At 44.6% G+C, this 21,319-nt stretch overlaps 1 protein-coding gene across 1 annotated transcript in view; it reads left to right on the forward strand.

Moving 5' to 3' along the window:
* Positions 1 to 21,319, forward strand: part of LOC122808948 (NF-kappa-B essential modulator-like) — a gene marked incomplete in the record, with an annotated part of 2,932,895 nt that overhangs the window by 1,072,949 nt on the left and 1,838,627 nt on the right.

Here is a 21,319-nt window from a genome sequence, read left to right on the forward strand (position 1 = left end):
GCTGTTGGCAAACTCGATCTGAGGTCATGAGGGTAGAGCAGGGCATTATGGGTGAGGGGAGGAGCTGAGAGCTTGGATCCATACCTGGTAAACCATGCCGGTTCGGATCCGATATCGGATCCATAACCCACAGGTTGCAGACAAATGAATACACCTACTCAGATGGAACGTTATGGTGAGTACATAACTTCTAATTATGGTATGCAGAGTTTCCCCCAAAAGAATAATCATCAGGAGGAGAGGCTGAAGGGATAGATTCTTCAGCATCAGAATCCTCATAGGGAGGAAGAGAGTATTCCTGATCAGAAGAGGAATCAGATGAAATGGAAACCTGATCTGAAGATTCATATTCTGTCTCTTACTTAGGCCTCTTATCAGGAGGGGGATGGGAACCTCTGATCAAAATAATTAGGTCTTCGGCCATTTTGAGCATCTGTTTTTTAGGCATGGAGGCCTGTCCATGGGTCTGTTGTACTTGTTTCTTTGTCTTTAAAGGTGCTTTAGTCTTTGCCTTTGAAGCTGAAGTTGTTTTTACATATAATTGTGTAGGCCTGAAAACACCCTCAGAAGCTGATGCCTGCTCAGCGGCTCTGGACCCATCTGAGGGAATAGTTTCCGAGGTTCCAATACCTTAAGTTTCCAGTGGCCTAGTAGACTTCACGTGGGAATCGATAGCGGCCTGCGGCTCTAAAGTAGCGGGCATCAGGGGCTGTGAAAGCGCCTCACTGAGAACCGGCGACTGGCTTAGAAGAAGCCTTGTCGTCAGTTTTGGTCCTCGGGTGCTTGTCCTTTTCTTTTTCTTTGCGTTTCTTGTGAACTGCAGTAGTTGGATGGCTATCCGACGACATTGTGTGTAATTAAATCTTCTGCCAAAATAGTGAAATGCAAAATCGTACCAATGCTTAATAGTGCATTGGTTAAATCTAGCACAGAACCGACAATTAGCAACATCGTGGTCAGGGCCTAGGCAAGGAATACAGTTGGAATGAAAGTCCCTATGAGGTATTTGCTTCCCACAAGAAATACAATTAACTTTTTCTGCTATCGGTCTGGAGCAAGAAAAAGTTTCCCTAACAGGGTACTTAGCTTTTAATGAAGACTTCGGATCTGAAATTCGAACACAAAAATCTCAGGAGTTGGCCGACCGGCAATTGCGAACTGCTTTTGCTTCGGGCACCGCGTGGCAAGAAAGACTGAAGAAAATGGCGTTGGCTGCATCTTTTATACCCCTGGCGCACTGACGTCAGGGAGGAGGCGACAGCAACTGACACCAGACCTATACATTGGAATTCAGGCCGACTGCGGGTAGCCTGCCAGCAGGATAACCCAATTGTAATGACTGCAACAGTGAAACACGATGAACATCGAGAGCGAAAGAATTTAGCAACAAAGATAGCCCGACGATGAATGGTTCGGGCATTAAACAAGGCACAAAACCGACAGCGAGGGACATCGTAGTCTGGGCCTAAACAGGTGATGCAGTAAGAATGAAAATCTCTGTGAGGTATTTGCTTTCCACAGGCAAGAAAATTGTTAACTTTTTCTGACATCGGTTAGAGCAAGGAAAAAGGATCCCCTGTGGGGTACTTAGCTTTAGAAGACTTCAGGTTTGAAACTCAGAAACGAAAATTTCAGGAAGCGGCCTTCCGGCACTTGCGAACTGCTTCTGCTTCGGTCTCCTCCATGGCAAGAAATACTAATGTAATGGCGTCGGCTGCATGTTTTATACCCCTGACGTAATGGAAGAGGAGACAGCATCGATGCAGAAATCCCAAGACTCTGGTATCCATGCCGACTGAGGGCTACCTGCAGGCAGATAACCCAAGTGTGATGACTGCAACAGTGAAAAACGAAGAACATCTGCAATGTCCTGAAACTTGTGCTGAGTCTACTTTCACTTAGTAAAAACCATTTAGAACTTAGCTGCTCTCATTTTTAGTACTGGGGCTATGGAGATATTATCATTGAGTCCTGGTGGACTAGTAGCCTGTAATGTTAACTGCCACCACAGTTCTTTGTTTTTTCTTCCCATAACCCCCCCCCCACTTCTTTTTTTTTTTTACCTGCTCTAATATAAAAAATGAGAAGCATGCTTTTTCACATATATTTGTATGCCTATACAAAGCATTTGAATCTTTCATACACTGAATATCATAAAAATGCTCATAGATCCTTTTTCTTAACATACGCTCTGTCTTGCCAGTGTAGAAGGATTCACATTCATTACAAATAGCGAGATACACCAAGCCAAAAGACCCACAGTTGTAGTAGCCCTGACTTGTCACCCACCCATCTGTTTCCACTTGTTATAAAATGGTTTCCTTGTTAGTAATATATATACATTGAGCACAAGGTCCACATTTATTGGTTCACCTTCTTTTATGTCCTACTGTATTATTTGTCTAATTATTTTCTAGTAATTTTTTCAAATTTTGAGAGTTTCTGTATACTACCCTTAAAGGCTCCTTTGGGGTCTCCCCCAGATCTGTGAATCCCAACAAATCTTTCCCATTCACTCACTATCAGCTTCCTTGCAAGTCTGGAACTAGCATTAAATTCTAATACCAAAGCTTTACCATAATCTTTTTCCGAACTACTCTCTGTTTCTACTTGATTCTCTACTTTACCTAAAATAGGTTGACATTTTGTTTTTCTTCCCAACTGTACTTCCTTTTGGACTTCAAAAATCAGATCTGCTGGGTATTCCCTTTCCTTGAAAAAAGATTAAAGTAGTGTATTCTCTTCTTCATAATCACTTTCCTCTGATACAATCCTAGTGACACATACATATTGCCCTTTGAGAATATTCCTCTTATAATGGGCTGGGTGTGCACTATTGTAATTTAAGAAGGAATTAGAGAAAGTTTTTTTCTATATATTTTAGAATTGAATTAACCATTGTTCTTGTAAATCTCAATGTCAAGGAACTGAAGTTTTTCTTTAGAAACATTATGGGTAAACCTTAAAAAAAATCATTGTACTGTTTAAAAAGTGCAAACATTCTTTTAAAACTTCATAGGTGCCTGTCCATAAAATACAGCTATCATCTAAAAACCTCCTGTACAGGCTCCATTGGCCCAGGTATATAGAATTAAAAACATATTCCTCTTCCCATTTAGTTAAAATTAAATTGGCATAAGAAGAGGCACATGCCGCTCCCATTGCCACTCCTTGTATTTGCTGGTAAAATTCACCTTTAAAAAATATAAAATTATATTTTAGCACTAAATCAGTCAAGTTAAAACATAACAATTGCTCATTTCTTGTGAGTTCCCCATCTAGTCTCTTCAAAAATGCTCTTAAAGCACACCTAAAATCTCACTGGCTATGCCCTTATCCATACCCCAACTAACCCCCCCTTTCTCCTGTACCACTAATTAGCTGCCAGCTCTACTATTAGCTGTCAACAGGTTATCAGTATTTCATTACTATTTCATATCCTTTAATTAGCAGATGATTGCAGTACAATGTTTACTCTTTTCTCTATGTGAGAAATTAATACTACTAGGCAAATGTCTTGCACCTTATATTGTTATTATACTCTGACATATGTCATTACCTGTCAGGCTGTGTCTTTGCTGTAAATACTCTTGTTTTTTTTCTCCTGAAATGCTAGATTATACTCTTATATTATGTCAAATTTTCCTTGTCTGAATATATGGAGCCTTCCTTGTGATATTATACTCTGACATATAGCAAATGTCTCCTGTTGAACTGTGTCCTTACTATAATTATACTGTTTCTTTTTTCATCTGATATGCTAGATTGTACTCTTATATTATGTAAATCTTGTATGTTTGAATATATGGAGCTTTTCTCCCTGGGCCTCTGCTGAAAATGGGTATATACCCAGTCTGACTTTCCCAGTCAACAAATGTAAAATAAATAAATTTGTTCCAACATTTTCATCCCTATCTCATGAGGGATGCTACTAAATAAATCAATGACATCTATTGTGACAAACATGATGTCTTCACTGTATAAATTGTCTTTAAATTCCCTCAGAAAATCCCATGAGTCCCTTAGGATCAATTTTCTTTTTAACCACAACTTCGTAAGCTTTCCATCCACAAACTTGTCCAGAGGTAACATTTTAGATCCCTCTGCTGACACTATAGGCCTTAGTGGTGGATCTCCTTCATCCTTATGGGTCTTGGGTATTCCAAAGATTGTGGGAATTCTTGGCTTTTCAACTTTCATCTATAAGTATTTCCCATAGCATGTCATCCAACATAATGTCTATTTTTCTATATGCTGTGTCCATTTCATTTTTAAAAACATTTATATATTTGTTAGTGCCCTTCAAAATGTCATTCATTTTCTCTTCATGTGTAATAGAGTCCATAATCACAATTCCCCCTCCCTTATCGGGTTTCATTACCCTAATTTCTTTGTTCTATCTTAATTCTGTTAAAACATTTTTATCTTTGATGTTTATATTTTCCCTATATTTTACTTTAGCATATTCTTTTCTAAGTCTCTTTTGCACAACACATTCAATTTTTTTTAATTGAGAATGTATGGGTGGTTATATGTACTTCTTCGAGCATATGTTGTGGTTGGAACCCGATTCTGGTGTGGCAGAATTATGCCTAAATTTATTTTTCTAGTAAATGCTTTAAGATCCATTAAAACTTTATCCAAATCACCTTTTTTCTGAGGTATATATTTAAGGCCTTTGACAGGAGGCTAAAATGCTCATTGGTTAAAATAACACTGCAAAAATTATAAATACTACAACCATCCTTAATAAATTTGCTTTCATTATTCTCATCTACTTGAATAACATCACTTGTTCTGGGGTGGGGTGTGTGTATAGGTTCTATACCTAATACCTTACTCTCCCCCTCCTCCCCCCTCTCCAGTAAAAATGTTGCTGCTGATAATTATTTTTTATTCTTTAACCGCTCTGATCTTCTCAATTGTGGATATTCCGAGAAGTCATCCAGGTACTCACAATAACATTCAATCCGTGTTGTCTGTCTTTCTCAATCAAAGGGATTCTGATCCGACTCGGACAGTCTACTAACTTGCAGTGTCCAAAAATCTTTTGAGCTCCCTTCTTACCCATGATGCTCTAAGCCCAACCTCCCTCAGATCCTTCCACAGCTTGAGAGACAGAATTTGTAAAACAATAATGACACTATAAGTCACTGCTATAACTGGACTTCAACATAAGGGATCTAAGGTGCCTCTGTAATACTCACTCCACCAGAAGTCATCAGAAAAAGGCAGGGGGCTCGATGGGGGGAAGGATGAGGAAGAATGAAAATGGACATCACAGATGAAATGTTATAGTGAGTGCATAAATTGTTTATCTGATGTCAATTTTCATTCATTCCTCAACCAATGGGACAGAGTCCCCAGCTACCAAAGTCCTTGGGTGGACTCTAAGGAAGGATATTCCTGAGTACAATTGAGCCAAAAGCTGCTCTTTCCCTTGAGACCATATCCATTTTGTAATAACTGATAAAGGTATGGAGAATGGACCAAGCAGCAGTTGCACAGATATCATCCAAGGATGCTCTGGACTAGAATACTGTGGAAGTAACCATAAACCTGGATGAATGAGCCTTCAACGCTTTTGGCAAGGGAAGATCTCTTGTAAGTGAGAGAAATGCAATCTGTCAGACATTTAGATAAAGATATCTTGTAAGTGAGAGAAATGCAATCTGTCAGACATTTAGATAAAGTTATCTTAGCAACTGGTTTCCCCAACTTATTAAATGCAAAAGAAACAAAAAGTTGGTCAAATTGCTAAACTCTTCTGTTCTGTGCAAGGAGAAATGCAACTGTCCATGAACATCCAGTAAAGGCAACAAGTATTCTCCCTTACTTGGTAAGTTGGGGAAGAGTATTGGCAGATGAATGGCCTGGTTAATCTTGGATTCTGATACCACCTTAGGCAGGAAAGAGGCATCAGTATGTAAAGAGATCATATCCTTGTGAAAAATCAAGTATGGAGGTTAGGAGGATAAGGCCTGTAACTCTGAAATTCTCCTGAAAGACATAATAGCCACTAGAAAGAAGGTCCTCCATGTCAAAAACTTCAAATCACATGTAGCTGCTGGTTCAAAGAGAGACTGTGTTAAGGCCTGAAGTACCAAGTTCAAATCCCATGGTGGAACGAGGTCTTTTTAAGGGGGCATCAGAAGCAATGTGCCTTTCAAAAAGGCTTTACACAGCTTAGAAGATAATAAAGATGAATATGAAACCCCACATGAAAATTTGAAATGGCAGTAAGTTGTAGATGCACTAGCACCCCCACTGAACACTTTTGCCAAAAAGTCAAGAATAGAATGAACTGGAGCTGAAAGGGGGGTTACTTGATTTTGCCCAGCCCAATAAGCAAACTTTCTTCACTTACTTCTGTAGAGCTTCCATGTGGAGAGTTTGTGTGATGACAGGGGAATAGAATGGACAGGGGAGGAAAGCACGCCCTGCCTGGCTACTAACGGAACTTGAGAAGTCATGCGGTCTGTTTGAGATTTTAAAGGTCTGGGAGAACCAGGCCTGTCAGATAAGCTGGTAAGTCTGGAACTGGATCCAGACTCCAAGGGGAACATAGGAGGCGAAGCCACAGGAGAGGAAACCAAATGTGTCGAGGCCAACAAGAGGCAATGAGGATGACTCTGCTCTTCAACCTGTTTTCTGAAGGAATTTGTGGATCAAAGGAGTCGAGGGGGTAAGCGTGCAGGAGACCAGGGGACCATTTGTGGAGCACAGTGTCCCACGATGACCCCCTGGTGAGGGGATCAGGGCAAAAATGCTGCTGCACTTGATCTTCAGGAGAGATGCAAAGAGATCGCAGCAAGGCTGGCCCCACTACTGGAAGATCAAATCCAACACGCTGTTGTTGAGGGGCCAATTGTAAGGAAGTAGAATGGACCTGCTCAATTTGTCTGCTATCACACTGGAGTTCCCCCAGAATTTGAGTTGCAATCAGAAAGCAGTTGGAGGTGATCACCCACTGCCACACTCTTAGGGCTTCTCCACATAAGGGGTAGGATTTGGTTCCCCCTTGTCTGTTGATGTACCAAACCAATGACACATTGTCCATTTGAATCACAATCATTCCGAGAGGAAGAGGGTCTTGGAATGCTTGCAATGCCAACAGTACCACCCTCATTCTCCAGGACACTGATATGCAAGTTGGCCTCTTCAGGGGACCAAGTGCCTTGGACCGTCTTGCCCAAGAAATTGCTCCCCTACCCGATCTGTGAAGCATCCATTGTCACTATGGCCTTGGGTTGAGGGAGGACAAAGGGATGACCATGGACAGTTTGCTGTAATTGCATCCACCTGAAAAGCTATGGCTTACAAACCTGAGAGATCATTCTTTCGTAGACATGGGCTGAGAGATCATCGACCATTGCACCTGAATCATCCACTGAAGGATCTTCATGTGATATCTTGCCAAGGATAGAAGGATTATTACTGCTGACATTAACCCCCATGCCTGAAGAACCAACCATGCTAAAATCCTGGTACTGCAGATTATTTTCCTGACCTGAGATTTTACTGTCTGCAGTCGCAACACAGGAAGAGATACGATCATTGACCCCATGTCGAATATTGCCCCTATGAATTCCAGAGTTTGAATGGGTTGTAATTGTGACTTGCTGTAATTGACCATTATGCCTACATGAGAACAAGTATGCAACACGTGGTCTCTCGCTTGTACCAGTTGATGCTTGTCGGGGTGGTAATGAGCCAGTCGTCCAAATACAGAAACACCTGGAATCCATGCAGACTCAAGTGAGCTGCTACTACTGTCATGCACTTGGTGAACACCCTGGGGGCTATGGTGAGACCAAACAGCAGTACTCTGAACTGGTAATGACTGGCTCACAGCCGGAAGCGTAAGCACCTACTGGACTGCCTGTTCATCTTGATGTGATAGTTTGCATCCTGAAGGACTGTTGAGCATATCCAATCATCCTTGCTAAAAAGGGCAAAATGGATTGAACCATGACCATCTGGAACTTGGTGTGTCGAACTGCTTTGTTTAGCATGCTGAGATCCAAAACTGGTCTCCAATCCCCTGTCACCTTTGGTACTAAAAAGAATCTTAAGTAAGTTCCAGACACTATCTTGTCTAGAGGGACTTCCTGGATGACACTTTGTTTCTAGCAGCTTTTGTATTTCTATTGCTGCTACTTCCCCCTGACTGAGTGGAACATCTGGGATTCTCTAGGCTATGGGAGGCATAAGGGAAATGGGAATAATATAACCTCTGGAAACAATCCTCTGCAGCCAGGAATCTTTTCTTAAACTTCACCAGACTTCCTGGTGTAGGGATAAGCAACCCCCAACTGCTTCCAGAGGAAGGCAATCAGGCCTCCATTCAGGAGCACTGAAAGGGTCTGCTGGAAAAAGACTCCCTCGATGCCTGTTTTTGCGGGTCTCTTCTGCCATGGGAGCATCGTCTACCATGATCACTCCCCTACCTGCTCCTGGGGGAGCTACCTGTGTGCCCTGGAAAGGACCCTGCAATTTTTTTGAACCACATCTTATGACCTCCCCTTTGGTTCCAGAAAGGTCTGCTGAGGGGTCGAAAAACATACACCCACTACAGACAGGGTCTTCCCATCCTTCTCACACTTGGACTGTGCATCTTTCACTATGGGGCCAAACAAGGAGGAACCGTCAAAAGGAGCACTGACGAAAGATGACTTAAAAGGCTCAACAAAATCACACAAGTGCATTCAGGCATGCCTCCTAATGGAAATGCCTGAACTCATAGCCCTTGAGGTGCCTTCTGTAGCATGCGAGATGAGCCTCATGCACAAATTAGTGATCGACTGAAGGGTAGCCAACTGTGAGGCCACAGAAGATTGTGCTTCGCCAGCAATGGTCTCAACCAGAGAGTTGGTAAGCTCCTTGATTAAGTCAGTTTGCAACCTCGTGAAGTGTACCAAATAGTTTAGGGATCGGATGAGCAAACATCACTGAAGCATGTACATGCTTCCTAAACCTGTCCAATGCCCTAGACTCCATATTAGGGGGGTGGACAGAGGAACTCTATTCCCTGAGTTCCTTCTTCGTGGCTGCATCCACAACTATGGCATCAACTGGTACACCCTTGCTCCAATGCTCTCTCCCGACTGGTGGAGCCAGAATCCTATCAATTCTTTTGGGGATCAGCTCGATCTTATCAGGCTCCTTTCACACCCACCAAGACACCAACTCGATGAGGTCATCAGCAGGCAGAATGACCCAGGAGGTAGACAGGCCAATTCCAAAGACAGGCATTCAAAGGCACCGACTCTTCCAGAATTAGGTTTTGGACCGACCAACCACCCCTTCTGCATTAGGACCTAAAGAATGTCTCCAAAGGAGATGTTCTCAGGTGGTGACATGGGAGACCCTTCTCCCTCATCGAACTCAGTGTCCTCCGTGACAGACACTTGTGGGGGGGGTCCAAGTGCTTCCTGTTGGAAGAAATAACAATACCTGGTTGGGTAGACTGGAAGCTTCAGGGTGACTGTCCCAGTGGAGCAGAGTAATGAGAATCACGTGACACAGACAGACGAGAAGTCGGATTTGGATCGGAAGAGAAATGGCCCACCTGCTCCACCAGAGAAGAAAATGCCCTCTTCCTGACCTCAAAGGCCGACCGCTCGGGCGAGAGACAGGGCAACACAGTCAAGAAAAGGAGTCTTTGGCCCGCTACCTCCTCCTGCTCTGAAGACCAGACACCCGAGGTGGAAGCCGGAGACGAGCTGTCAAAGTCTGAAGCTCCGAGAGAAAGAGACAGCTCTGAAAACCTCTGAGTAGATCTCATCCTTCCAAATAAGATCTGGAAGCTTCAGCTACGCAAGTCATCTGGACTCGAAGATGTTGGAGCCAGCTCACTCAGAGTAGCAGTCAAATCTGAAAAAGACCATCTCTGTGGCTTTGACACAAATGGACCGGAAGCACTTGGAGCCCAGGGACTCTAAAACCACAGGTTGGGTCAGAGGAGGAAAGTACAGTTGTGTACACTTACCATAAATGTAGATGTTCAAGCGTATTCACTGTTGTAGTCAATACATTTGGGTAATCTGCTGGCAGGATGCCCTCAGTCAGCCTGATTAACAAAGTCTTGGGTCCTGCGTCGGCTGCTGTCCCTTCTTCCATGACGTCAGGTCATCAGGGGTATAAAACATGCAGCCAACGTCATTACATCAGTTTTTCTTGCCCCAGAGGTCAGGTGCCCCCCAAATGGGGAGCAAATAACATTAAAAACACAAAAAATATACCTCCATCCAAAAGCAAATACACCAAAAGGGCTTTTAAGCTAAGTAAAAGAAAGAAGAGGTATAGTCAGAGAAATATAGGGGGCTGGAGGGAGGGTAACCAGGACTGCAACAGTGAATACACTTGAACATCTACATTTATGGTAAGTGTACACAGCTGTACTATGTTCTTCAAGTTTCACTGTTGCAGTCATTACATTTGGGTAGATTCCCAAAGCTATGGTTGGGTGGAGGGAATTATACAGCATTAGGACCAGCTATAAGGCCCTGCAGGACAGCAGTGGCAAAGCCAGCTCTGGATTTAGAGAAAAGTGGTAAATGGTAATTCACAGGTTGGTACTAGGCTATCAGCCCTAGGGCCTATACAAGCCTAGCCATAACAATTCCTTGTCTATTTCTTCCCACACTATTTACTTCCCTGGACCCCTGTCTAGCAGGGTGACTGACGTGATCTCCGGGGTGAATTTCCTTTTTCCCATCCAATCGTCAAGGTTCCTTTTGAAGAGGGCCAAAGAGGCACTCTGCGTGACATGTATGGGCAATCTATTCCAGAGTCTAGGGTGTCTCTGGGTCAGGATCCTATCCCTCCAGAATGTTTTGTTTATTGTGATGACAAGGTTTAGATCCCTGGAGCGTGTGGCTCTGAGGGATTGGGATTTCTTTAAGTGTAACATGTCCAACAGCTCTGGGTTTGACATGGCCTTGTATGTTAAGCAGAGATCGCCTCTGAGTAGAAGATATGCGACAGAGTATAGCTGGAGTTTTTTAAGGCAGTCAGTGTAGGGCATCTGCTTTAGGCCTGTGATTCTTTTAGTGAGGTATTTCTGCAGCCTTTCCAGTTGTTGCAGATATCTTGAGAGGTACATACCAAACGGGGCATTGTATTCTATAATGGGTCTAATGAGGGATGAGTACAGTGGGACAATGACCTCCTTTTTTCTGGATGAAAAGCCCTTAGTGATGAGGTGTGCCACATAGAAGGACTTCCTGACTGTTGTGGCGATGTGGTTATCGAAGGTGAAACCACTGTCCACCTGTGTCCCTAAGTCTCTTATCACACTTTCGGTGTTTAGTGTACTACCACCTATATGGTAATTCACGGATACATGTTTTTTCCCAAAGGGGATAACTATACATTTCTTGGCATTGAGCTTGAGCCCATGGCTCTGGCACCAAGCATCTGTTTCTGCAAGGCCCTTTTGTAGAGTATCCACATCATTTGGGGATTCAATAATGGCTCCCAGTTTGCAGTCATCTGCGAACTTTGTTAGCCAGAGTCCCTTAAGTGTTGGCCTGTACTTCAGAGAAGTAGATGCCAAACGAGCGGTCCCAGGACTGCACCCTGAGGTACTCCACTTGTCACTTGTCTGGAGCTAGATTTGGAGTCGGCTACTTTTACAGTGTGGGTTCTATCAGTAAGCTAGTTAGCAACCCATTGGGTGACGTAGGGATTAATGCCCAGCTTAGTAAGTTTATCTATGATTCCAGAGTGGCGGATGGTGTCAAAGGCCTTGGCAAGGTCTAGATAGGCTGTGTGGACCATCTTACCCTTGTCCATGGCTCTGGAGACTGATTTGAAGAAGTCAATCAGGTTCAGGAGACAAGATCGTCCCTTCATGAACCCAAACTGGGTGGGTAATGCTTGGTGAAAGTATGAACTGAGCTCCAGGTAGCAGCTTCTAGAATGTCCCTGGTAGGAACACCTCTGAGAAAGGCTGTTGAAGTAGATACAGCCCTGGTGGAATGGGATCTGATCCCCTGGGGGATAGTTTTTCCATGGTGCTTATAGCAGAAATGAATACAATGGCTTATCCATTTGGAAATGGTTTGCTTTGAAATAGCCTTTCCCTCTGTCCCTGCAGCAAATGCTACCACAGCAATTGTTCAGATTTTGTTTGAGATTTAGTCCTGTAAAATCTAAGATGTTCATCGTGCATACAGCTGCAGTAATCACATGGGTTCTCTGCCGTCAGGCGGTCCCTCGGTCGGCCGAATTCCAAAGTCTAGGTCCGGCGTCGGTTGTTGTCGCTTTCTTTCTGACGTCAGTGCGGCAGGGGTATATAAGACACAGCAGACGCCATTTTCTTCAGTCTTTTTTGCCGCGCGGTGCCCGAAGCAGAAGCAGTTCGCAAGTGCCAGTCGGCCAGCTCCTGAATTTACGAAAAATTGGAAACCGAAGTCTTCATTAAAGCTAAGTACCCCGTTGGGGAAACTTTTCTTGCCTCAGACCGATGTCAGAAAAAGTTAACAATTGTATTTCTTGTGGGAAGCAAATACCACATAAGGATTTCCATTCCCTTTGCATACCTTGTTTAGGCCCAGACCACGACGTCTCGGGCTGTCGCTTTTGCGCAACTTTCAATAAACGCACTATTAAGCGTCGGGCGGAGTTCGCCCAACACTTTTTTGGTACAGCCTTTGATTATAAAATGTCGTCGGAGACTCCGACTACCGTTTTGACCAAAAAACACGAGGACAAGGACTGACATGCAAGGTCCGCGGTCCCCACCGACACCACGCCAAAACCGGCTACACGTGGCCCGGTTCTCAGCGAGACGCCTATGCAGTCCCTGACTACCGACGACACGTCTTTAGCGGTGTCTTCTGTAACCGAGACCGCAGGTTCCTCGACCCAGACCCAGACTACAACCACTGAAGCCACTGTGAGCGTTGAGCCTCCTAATGTGGACAGGTCCACTTCCACCCATGGTGTCTTTAGGCCTTCATCTTCCTTTTCCATTAAGGCCTTTACTAAGTCCAAATCAGCCAGGCATCCCAAGAGGCCTGTTGCACAGGGCCCATCCCCAGGCCCCATGCCTAAAAAGCAGATGCTTAAAATGGCTGAAGATTTAATTACTCTTATCTGGGGTTCCCAACCCCCTCCAGACAAGAGACCCAGAGTGGAGGAGGATTCTCCCTCTTCTGATCAGGGCTCCATTTTTTCAGAACATTCTGATGTAGAGGAACACTCTTACTCCCCATTTGAAGACTCGGACGCAGAGCAGTCCATTCCTTCAGTATCTCCTCCTGAGGATTTTTCTTTTGGGGAAACCTTGCACACCTTGAGGGAACACTTCCATTGGGAAGGCCAAGACTTTTCTGATTCCAAGAAAAGAATTGGGGAATTTCTTTTGTTACCTCAACACAGACCTCTGGCGATGCCTCCTGTCTTGGACGTACTTGATGAGGTTTACTCGGAGGCTTGCCTTAATCCGGATTCACTGCCTCCTGCCCCAGTCAAGCCTGATAGGTACTACAGGGTTCCTAACTCTCACCAATTTCTTTACAAAAGCCATAATGCTGACCCTGAAACCATTTCTCAAGGCCCCAAGGGAATGAAGGCCTCTACTGCTAAGAATCCACTACCTTCAGAAAGAGAGTCAAGATCCTTAGAAAGGTGGGGAAAAAAGGTATATACCTCGGCCACCCTAGCTATGAGGGCCTTAAATTGTCAGTTTCATATGCTTAAATATCAGCAGTTTCTGTTATCACAATTAAGAAATAAAATGTCTCAACCTGAACAATCAGATTTGAAGGAGTTGCAGGATATGATGCATAGTGCAGAGCAAGTGGGTAAACGCACCTTACAATGTGGCTATGATGCCCTAGAGGCCTCAAGTAGAGCTGCTGTTACAGGAGCAGTCATTCGTAGACATGCATGGCTTAGGGAACAAATCTTGCCTGATCATGTGAAAGCTAAACTATTAGATGCTCCTTTACAAAAGGATGTGCTATTTGGTACTAATGCTGAGGAGATACTACGGAAAATGGAAGAAAAAGCCAAATCTATGCAAACAGTCAAAGCTTTTCTACAGGTTCAACCACCACGTTTTAGCAGAAATTGGCCTTCTAAAAACTGGTCCTTTCCAGCCACGGACAAGCCCCAAAGAGGTAGATACAGACGCACAAGGGGCAGAGGGCAATCACAAGGATCATATAGAGGCAGGCAATGGCAATCTCCAGCACCAAGAGGTGGTGAGGACAGTGCATAACAATACAGGAAACAAACCCAATGACTTCCTCCTTTCCATGCCAAGCAAATACCAGCTGGCAGCACCCTTGGGAGGAAAGCTGGCATTATTTACAAGAAATTGGCATATTGTCACAACAGACAAATGGATCCTGGACGTTATAAACAGAGGCTACAGATTTCATTTTCACACTCTCCCAAAAATGAGAGGCATGCCAAACCTGCCACACAATCAAAGGGCAGAGGCACAACTACAAATTTCAAAGCTCATAGACATGAAAGCTATTCAAGAGGTACCTACTCACGAACAAGGTCAAGGTTTTTATTCCAGGCTATTTCTGGTACCAAGGAAAGGAACCGAATGGAGACCCATTTTGGACTTATCCATCCTGAACACATTCTTACTCGTACCAAAATTCAAGATGCTCACATTACAGCAACTTCTTCCCATGCTGGGCAAGGAGATGTCCTTCAAGGATGCATCTGCAGTCCTTACAAATGGGTTGTCCTGGCCTCAGGCAGCCCTTCGGTCCGCCGGATTCCAAAATCTGGGTCTGGCCTCGGCTGATGTCGCACTTCACCCGACGTCATAGCTGCAGTTCTGCGGGTATAAAGGCATCAGCCGACGCCATTTTCCTCAGTCTTTCTTGCCGCGTGGCGCCCGAAGCAGAAGCTGTTCGCAAGTGCCGGTCGGTCAGAACCAGAGATTACTACTACCGAAGACTTCTAAAAAGCTAAGTACCCCGTTGGGGACTCTTTCTTGCCTCAGCCGATGTCAGAAAAAGTGAATAACTGTTTAACTTGTGGGAAACAAATACCTCATAAAGATTTCCACTCTTACTGCCTACCTTGTTTAGGCCCAGACCACGACGTAGCAGCTTGTCTAGCCTGTGCTTCCTTCAACCGACGAACACTTAGACGTCGGTCAGAGTTTGCAGAGGAGTTTTTCGGCTCCGGTTTTGCTTATATCATGCCGTCGGAGACTCCGACTTCACATTTAGCTAAAAAGCGTAAAGAAAAGGACCGACACTCGCAGTCCGCGGTTTCGGCCGAAACCGCGGCTAAGCCAACCGTGAGCGTCTCGGTTTCAGCTGAAGCCGAGTCCGCGGTTCTTCCTTCGGCCGAAAGCATGCCTGCTTCTACCGAGGCCTCTTCCAGCATGGCTGAATCTGCTACTGAAATTCCACCTGCTCCTACAGTTTCTCAGGATTTATCAGATACTACTCCCTTAGATGTATCTACTCCTGCACGTGGAGCTGCTAGGCCCCCTGCATCCATGTCAATTAAGGCTTTTGCCAGGGCTAAAGCAGCTAAATCTTCAAAGGCCGTGCCTGCTAAAGCCCCCTCTCACAGGCCTAGCTCTAGTACTCAAATGCTTAGTCTAGCAGAGGATCTCATTTCTTTGATCAGGGGAACCCAGTCTCACCCTGACAGGCCCTCTCACCCACCTCCAGAGAAGAGGCTTAGAGCAGAGCCCCCTGAGCCAGTTTCTTCAGATTATTCCTCTGATGATTCAGAACATACAAATCCTCCAGAAGGCCCTTATTCTCCATATGAGGACTCTGATGCAGAGGATTCCATACCTTCTGCCTCTCCTCCTGAGGAATTTTCTTTTGGGGAAACCTTGCATGCTATGAGGGAACAATTTCAATGGCAGGGCCAGGATTTTTCAGACTCCAGGAAAAGGCTTAGGACCTTTTTACATTTACCACAGCATAGGCCTTTAGCTATTCCACCAGTGCTTACAGTTGTGGATGATGCTTTTACTGATGCTTGTACTGCCCCTGACTCTCTGCCTCCGGCCCCTGCTAAGCCCGACAGATACTACAGGGTTCCGGACACACATTATCATTTGTATAAGGCTCCTATTGCAGATCCAGAAACTATTTCACAGGGCCCAAAAGCTGTAACAGCTGCCTCTGCCAAAAACCCCCTCCCCTCTGAAAGAGAATCTAGGGCATTGGAGAGATGGGGTAAAAAAGTTTATACTTCTGCTACTCTTTCGGCTAGGGCCTTAAACTGCCAATTCCACATGATTCAGTATCAGGAATTCCTGTTAGATCAGCTCACTAAAAAACTGTCCTCTCCTGAACCGTTAGACCGTAAGTCCCTTCAGGATTTGGTGCATAGCACTCAGCAGGTCAGTAATCATTCCTTAAAATGCAGCTATGATGCACTGGAGGCTTCCTTTAGATCAGCTATGACTGGTACAGTGATCAGAAGGCATGCATGGTTAAAAGAGCAATCCTTACCAGATCATGTGAAATCAAAGCTTCTAGATGCTCCCATGGAAAAACACAGTTTGTTTGGTTCCCCTGCACAGCAAGTGTTGAAGAAGGTGGAAGAAAAAGCTAAATCTGTCCAGACGGTCAAGGATTTCTTACAGGTCCAGCCTCCGAGGTTCAGTAGGAACTGGCCTTCCAAGAATTGGTCCTTTCCAGACACCACCAGAGCACAGAGAGGCAGAAATAGACGCCCTAGAGGCAGAGGTCAGTCCAGAGGTGCCTACAGGGGACGTCAGTGGCAGCCTAACAACCAGAGAACTACTGCCACAGATCCAGCCACTACCACTTCTACAGGACAATCACAGTGACTTGGCTCTGCAGCCGCCTACCAGGGAACAACTGTCAGCACCCTTAGGCGGAAAATTAGCCTTATTTTCAGTAAATTGGCATTACATTACAGGAAACCAATGGATTTTACAGACAATAGACAAAGGCTACAGGTTTCACTTCCATACTCTTCCAAGGAAGAGAGGAATGCCAAACCTTCCTGCAAACCAAAGGACAAATGCTCTACAGCAAATAGACCACTTACTAAGGATGAGAGCTATAGAAAAGGTACCGGCTATGGAACAAGGACAAGGATTTTATTCAAGGCTTTTCCTAGTACTAAGAAAGGAAAACCTATGGAGACCTATCCTCGACCTGTCTGCTCTAAACACATATCTCATTGTTCCAAAATTCTAAATGCTGACCCTACAGCAACTTCTTCCCATGCTGGGCAAGGAGTCTTGGCTGGTGACTCTGGATCTCAAGGAGGCATACCTGCACGTCCCCATATGACCAAATTGCAGAAGATACCTCAGATTTCTTGCAGGATCAGAGCATTATCAATTCTCAGCATTGCCTTTTGGCTTATCTACTGCGCCCAGAGTATTCACGAAATGCCTGGCATCAGTAATTGCTCATTGCAGGCTTCAGGGAATTCAAATTTATCCATACCTGGACGACTGCCTGTTACAAGCGGACTGCAAAGACAAATTAACAAAAGATTTGGAAAAGGTTATTCACCTGCTGCAAGCCCTGGGATACACAGTCAACACAAAAAAGTCAAGGCTGATACCATCCCAAAGGATAACTTTCCTGGGTGCAGAACTGGACACATCAAACCAGATGGCATTCATCACAGCAGAAAAACAGAAGCAGCTACCACTCTATTTCATGGCATTAACAACACAGAACCAGCTTACAGCAAGGAAAATCCTGCAAGCCCTGGGTTACATGGCATCCTGCATAATAATAATTCCACATGCCAGACTACATATGAGGAAGTTACAATGGTACCTGAGGAATTTATGGTCTCAGCACAAGCACAGCCTAGAGACCCAAATTCCAATAATTCCATGCCTGAAGCAAGAATTCCAGTGGTGGGCCCAGGCCTGTCAATTGAACAAAGGACTGCCCTTCCACAGGCCTCACCCAAGCCAGACTATCACCACGGACGCCTCAGACCTCGGATGGGGGGCACACATGGTGGACAAGTGTATACAAGGCTTATGGACTCAAGACCAGATGAACCTACACATAAATCAAAAGGAGATGCTGGCAGTAAAACAGGCAATTCAGACATTCAGACCATTTCTTCAACAGGGTCATTTGCTGATAAGGACGGACAACACCACAGTTATGTGGTATATCAACAAACAGGGAGGCACACATTCATATCCTCTATGCCGGATGGCAATGGACCTCTGGAATGTGGCCCTGAGCCTCAACATTCAGCTCCAAGCCATATTCGTGCCAGGAAAAGAAAATATACTAGCAGACATCTTAAGCAGAACCACCACGGATGCCCACGAATGGATGCTGCATCCAGACATCTTCAAAACCATCACAAGGAAATGGGGACTGCCAGAGATAGACCTGTTCGCATCCCCACACAACCACCGATTGAAAAAATTCTGCACAAGGACATACCACCCACTTGCTTGGAAGGTGGACTCCCTATCCTTCAGTTGGGAAAACCTGACAGCATATGCATTCCCACCTCTTCCTTTGATGCACAAAGTGCTACTGAAGATCAAAGAAGATCACCCGAGGATCATCTTGATAGCTCCAGATTGGCCGAGGCAACATTGGTACCCGCTACTCAGGAGTATGTCCCGGGAACAAGCATGGCCTCTACCCCTAATACCTCTACTGCTAACACAGAACAACTTCAAAATCCTGCATCCAAACTTGAAAACTCTGCAGCTAGCTGCTTGGAACATTACATAAGGAAAAATAACCCAAATTTATCTCAAAGGGTTAGAGACATTATCTTGGAGGCTCGCAGACCCTCAACAAGAAAAACTTATTCAGCAAAATGGAAAAGATATCTCATTTGGAGTGCAACAAAAGGAGTAGATGCATCATTGGCAAACATAGCTAACATCCTGGAATATTTAGCAGAGCTTTTCCACAATGGACTGTCTTACTCCTCCATTAAGATTCATGCATCAGCAATTTCAGCAGAATACAACATGGATCCTCCAGTCTTTTCTCAACCTCTACTCAGACAGTTTCTCAGAGGAATTAAAAATGTAAAACCACCAAGGAAACCACCATTGCCTACATGGGACTTGAACTTTGTGTTAGAAAAGTTGACACTTCCCCCTTTTGAACCAGCAGCAACAGCAGAATTACAGTACTTATCTTGGAAGACTGCATTCCTGCTTGCAATCACTTCAGCTAGAAGGGTTTCTGAATTACAGGCATGAATGGCAGTACAGCCCTTCCTTATCTTCCATCAGGATAGAGTGTCCATGAGAACTAATCCTACCTTTATGCCAAAAGTGGTCTCCAGGGTATCTTTAAACCAAGCAATACACCTACCAACATTCTTCCTCAACCCACAGAACAGGGGGGAAAGATTGCTGCATACCTTGGATGTACACAGACAATTGCGCTACTACCTGGACAGAACCAAGAACTATAGAAAAACTGACCAGCTTCTGGTAGCATATGCAACAGGAATGGAGGGAAAAGCAATTTCAAAACAAACAATCTCAAAATGGATAGGAAATTGCATTAGATTTTGTTACTCTTTTCATGGAAAGGCAACTCCAGAAAACATCAGACCTCATTCCACAAGGGCTACAGCCACTACTACAGCTTTCTTACGAGGAGTGGCTACCAAAGACATTTTAGAGGCTGCTACTTGGAGCTCCGTGCATACATTTGCCAAGCATTATAATCTGCCTTTATACTCCAGATCCCGAGCAGGTTTTGCCACTGCTGTTTTGCAAGGGATCTTAACTACACCATAAATTCTTAGTGCCTCCTTAGTGCCTCCTCCCCCAGTTTGGCTATGGTATTCTACCCATTTGTAAGGACTGCAGATGCATCCTTGAAGGACATAGTACAGTTTTGTACCTACCATAAATGTAGATGTCCGAGAGGTATGCATCTGCAGTCAGGATTACCCACCCTCCTTCCCCTCTGTGGTACTCCTAGGGTATTTGCCCATCTTGTAGCTAGCTGGGGGAATCTATTATGGTGTATTTGTTTGTATATATGTATATACATGTTTATTTCTATTTGCTCTCTTTTGTGTGGAAATATTTGCATTTATCCAAATTTAGCCTTCCTAGAGGGCTCCTGGCATCTGGGGCAAGAAACACTGAGGAAAATGGCGTCGGCTGATGCCTTTATACCCGCAGAACTGCAGCTATGACGTCGGGTGAAGTGCGACATCAGCCGAGGCCAGACCCAGACTTTGGAATCCGGCCGACCGAAGGGCTGCCTGAGGCCAGGACAACCCATTTGTAAGGACTGCAGATGCATACCTCTCGGACATCTACATTTATGGTAGGTACAAAACTGTACTTTTTGGCTGGTAACATTGGACCTCAAGGAGGCATACCTGCATATCCCAATCAGACAAAGCTGCAGAAGATACCTCAGATTTCTTGCAGGTTCAATACAGTATCAATTCTCTGCATTGCCCTTTGGCTTATCTACTTCGCCCAGAGTATTCACGAAATGCCTGGCATCAGTAATTGCCTACTGCAGACTTCAAGGGATACAAATTTACCCTTATTTGGACGACTGCCTGATCCAAGCGGACAGCAAGCACATACTTCTGGAACATCTAGCTTATGCAACACGGTTACTGAATTCTCTGGGATACACTATCAACAAAGAGAAATCCAGGCTAACACCATCTCAGAAAATAACTTTCCTGGGTGCCAACTTGGGCACAAACACCCAGATGGCCTATCTTACGCCAGAAAAACAGGGGCAACTAACTCAGTACTTCAAAACACTAGCAAATTGTACCAGGCTTACTGCAAGGAAAATCCTGCAGGCTCTGGGCTTCATGGCATCTTGCATTCTTTTAATCCCATGTGCAAAGTTGCATATGAGGAAACTTCAATGGTACCTTAGAAAACCTATGGTCTCAACACAGCCACAGTTTGGAAACAATAATACCAATAATTCCATGTTTGCAAAAGGAATTTCTATGGTGGGCCCAAGCATGTCAAACAAACAAAGGTCTTCCATTCTGCAAGCCTCAAGCAAATCAAGTCATCACAACAGACGCCTCAGACTACGCCTGGGGGGCACACATGACAGACAGGTGCATTCAGGGCAAATGGTGCCAAAAGGAAAAGCACCTTCACATCAATCAAAAAGAAATGCTAGCAGTGATAAGTGCAATTACAGCATTCAAGGACCTCCTGCATCCAGGACAATTATTGATAAGAACAGACAACACCACAGTAATGTGGTACATAAACAAACAAGGAGGAACACATTCATAGCCCCTGTGCAGACTAGCCATGACACTTTGGAACTTGGCTCTGGAATGGCAAATCGAACTTCAAGCACAGTACTTGCCAGGC

Source organism: Protopterus annectens, chromosome 8.part0 (genome assembly GCF_019279795.1).
Source record: "Protopterus annectens isolate FY-2018-M chromosome 8.part0, PAN1.0, whole genome shotgun sequence".
NCBI classification, from domain to species: Eukaryota; Metazoa; Chordata; order Ceratodontiformes; family Protopteridae; genus Protopterus; species Protopterus annectens.